The sequence below is a fragment of the Astatotilapia calliptera genome, chromosome 7, assembly GCF_900246225.1.
Source record: "Astatotilapia calliptera chromosome 7, fAstCal1.2, whole genome shotgun sequence".
Lineage (NCBI taxonomy): Eukaryota > Metazoa > Chordata > Actinopteri > Cichliformes > Cichlidae > Astatotilapia > Astatotilapia calliptera.
Window position 1 is genome coordinate 31,168,883 of NC_039308.1, and position 3,636 is coordinate 31,172,518.

Here is a 3,636-nt window from a genome sequence, read left to right on the forward strand (position 1 = left end):
TTTAAAATTCTACTTAAGTATAGCGATTTAGTATTTATACTTTATTACTTCCCAACTCTGCTGCTATTCATTCAAGGGCATTCAAACATCTAGTTTATTCCGCATCAAAATTGAGAAGTTGATCATTGTGATGAACAATCCTCTTATTTATGTGAAAGTGCATAACAGCTAGTTATCTGGGGCATACTAACTGCTAATCAAAGCTTTTTTGCTTAGCTTTCCTTGAGACTGATTACATATGGTTGTTCTAACAATTAACCACTGTGTTGCCCATTATTACTGCAGTCACTTGAGTGTAATATACAGTAGATTGTATATACAGTTTTGTTTGTGGGAGTTAACCGATGTGACTGATTGGGGTACTGACTTACAGTGGGGCAAAAAAGTATTTAGTCAGCCACTGATTGTGCAAGTTCCCTCACCTAAAATGATGACAGAGGTCAGTAATTTGCACCAGAGGTACACTTCAACTGTGAGAGACAGAATGTGAAAAAAAAATCCATGAATTCACATGGTAGGATTTGTAAAGAATTTATTCGTAAATTAGGGTGGAAAATAAGTATTTGGTCACCTCAAACAAGGAAAATCTCTGGCTCTCACAGACCTGTAACGTCTTCTGGAAGAAGCTTTTCTGTCCCCCACTCGTTACCTGTATGAATGGCACCTGTTTGAACTCATCATCTGTATAAAAGACACCTGTCCACAGCCTCAAACAGTCAGACTCCAAACTCTGCCATGGCCAAGACCAAAGAGCTTTCGAAGGACACCAGGAAAAGTATTGTAGACCTGCACCAGACTGGGAAGAGTGAATCTACAATAGGCAAGCAGCTTGGTGTGAAAAAATCAACTGTGGGAGCAATCATCAGAAAATGGAAGACATACAAGACCACTGATAATCTCCCTCGATCTGGGGCTCCATGCAAGATCTCATCCCGTGGGGTCAAAATGATCATGAGAACGGTGAGCAAAGATCCCAGAACCACACGGGGGGACCTGGTGAATGACCTGCAGAGAGCTGGGACCAAAGTAACAAAGGTCACCATCAGTAACACACTACAACGGCAGGGAATCAAATCCCGCAGTGCCAGACGTGTTCCGCTGCTGAAGCCAGTGCATGTCCAGGCCCGTCTGAAGTTTGCCAGAGAGCACATGGATGATACAGCAGAGGATTGGGAGAATGTCATGTGGTCAGATGAAACCAAAGTAGAACTTTTTGGTATAAACTCAACTCGTCGTGTTTGGAGGAAGAAGAATACTGAGTTGCATCCCAAGAACACCATACCTACTGTGAAGCATGGGGGTGGAAACATCATGCTATGGGGCTGTTTTTCTGCCAAGGGGACAGGACGACTGATCCGTGTTAAGGACAGAATGAATGGGGCCATGTATCGTGAGATTTTGAGCCAAAACCTCCTTCCATCAGTGAGAACTTTGAAGATGGGTCTTTCAACATGACAATGATCCAAAACACACCGCCCGGGCAACAAAGGAGTGGCTCCGTAAGAAGCATTTGAAAGTCCTGGAGTGGCCTAGCCAGTCTCCAGACCTCAACCCCATAGAAAATCTGTGGCGGGAGTTGAAAGTCCGTGTTGCTCGGCGACAGCCCCAAAACATCACTGCTCTCGAGAAGATCTGCATGGAGGAATGGGCCAAAATATCAGCTACTGTGTGTGCAAACCTGGTAAAGACCTATAGTAAACGTTTGACCTCTGTTATTGCCAACAAAGGTTATGTTACAAAGTATTGAGTTGTATTTTTGTTATTGACCAAATACTTATTTTCCACCCTGATTTACGAATAAATTCTTTACAAATCCTACCATGTGGATTCATGGATTTTTTTTTTTCACATTCTGTCTCTCACAGTTGCAGTGTACCTCTGGTGTAAATTACTGACCTCTGTCATCATTTATGGTGGGGGAACTTGCACAATCGGTGGCTGACTAAATACTTTTTTGCCCCACTGTATGTATAAATGCTGCTTATCTGCTTTCTGTTCAAGGAACTGGCAGGTCCTTATCCTTGTGCTTCATTCTCATTGCTGGCTTTCATTTTAACTCAGAACTGGCTGAAGGGCTTCTCCTGCTTGTTTTGCAAGCTTTAAATGGACTAGAAGGCCTTGACCTTTTAGGTCAGCCCATATAAGTCTCTTAGTGTTTCCACAGAGAGCTCAGCTTTTGAAGTTGCAAACCCTAGACTTTTGAAGAGCTCTCACTGTATAAAAAAAAAAAAAAAACCCACCTCATTTTATTCTTAAGCATCTTTGTGCAAGTCATGACTATGAATCTTATCACGGCATTTAGTTCATTTATTGTACAAGATTTTGATTGTTGTTTTCATCTTTGATTACTGGTAAACTTGATTTAATTTGGACATAACTACCACAACTATGTGTTCAGTTTCATGGAACAAATAATATGCAAGGTTGTATCCACGTGTTTTTAGGCATATTTGAATTCCAGTCTCATTTGAAATACCCAGCCTCCCTAAAGTAACTTTGTCCTTTTAATTGAGTCAACATTTAAACCCCTTTGCTTTGGAGAAATACTCCAGACATCCATCACTCTGGAGAACATCAATAATGTCATTGAGCATGCGCAGTGTAGCATGAAACTGTCCAGAAACACTACTTAATAAAATGTGTGGCCAATGTGCATGGTAATCTCAAGCACACATGTCCACAGATAAACTAAAAGCACTGCTTTGTTCTGCTGTGCATGCTTAAATTTGCTGTAGCATCGTCCAACATAAATCTCTTAATTCTGTTATTAAGCTGCCTAGCCTGCTAACAAAGTGAACACAAAACAGTTTAGAGGAGGAAAAAGAAACAGGGTACACCTCAGGGGGCGGTTAGTCATATCAGTTGCCATACTCTAACAGGCTCTGTTTGTCTTTCCCTGCTGTTGTCAACACCTTGGTTTTCCCAAAGAAGGGCGTATTATCACTTTAGATGCTGCAAGCTACAGTTAGTTAAAAAAAAAAAAAAAATATATATATATATATATATATATATATATGAAAAAATCAAAAAATTAAATAAATAAGTACATTTTTATGGTGGGTTGATGTCTTTTGTGACCTGGGTATTAATTTCTGCACAAATGCTGAACTCATTTCAGGTGCTGCTTTTGCATTTTTATTGATAATGAGTTTAATATTTATTGTGGCTGACCTAAATTTTCTGTATTGCACTGTCTGGCAGCTCCAACACGAAGGTTTTATTGTGGTTTATTGTGCTCATGCATGAATATTATGGGATACATTGATTTTGCTGGTTATTGTTTCCTCTTGGCTTAGCAGAAGCTCATATGCTGGCAGAATGTAAAGTCTACTGCTGTCTTGCACATACAATTATTGGCTGTACAATTGGCTTTGTTGGGAAAATCCCTGTGTACAGGACGTTGACCTCTTCACATTTTCTCAGCACATTTCATACTCAGGTAAACATTAGAAACATATTTTGTCTCAAATGTGGTCATAAGAGAGCCCGTTTTGATAAATCCATCTAAACTACTGAACTTCTTTTAATCCGTGTATATGTGTAAACTTTGCTCCTCAGTCCAGTTGCATTCATGGGTAACATTTAAGTTCAGGTACTTTATGGTGATCTGCTTCTTGCAAATTCTACATCGCACTT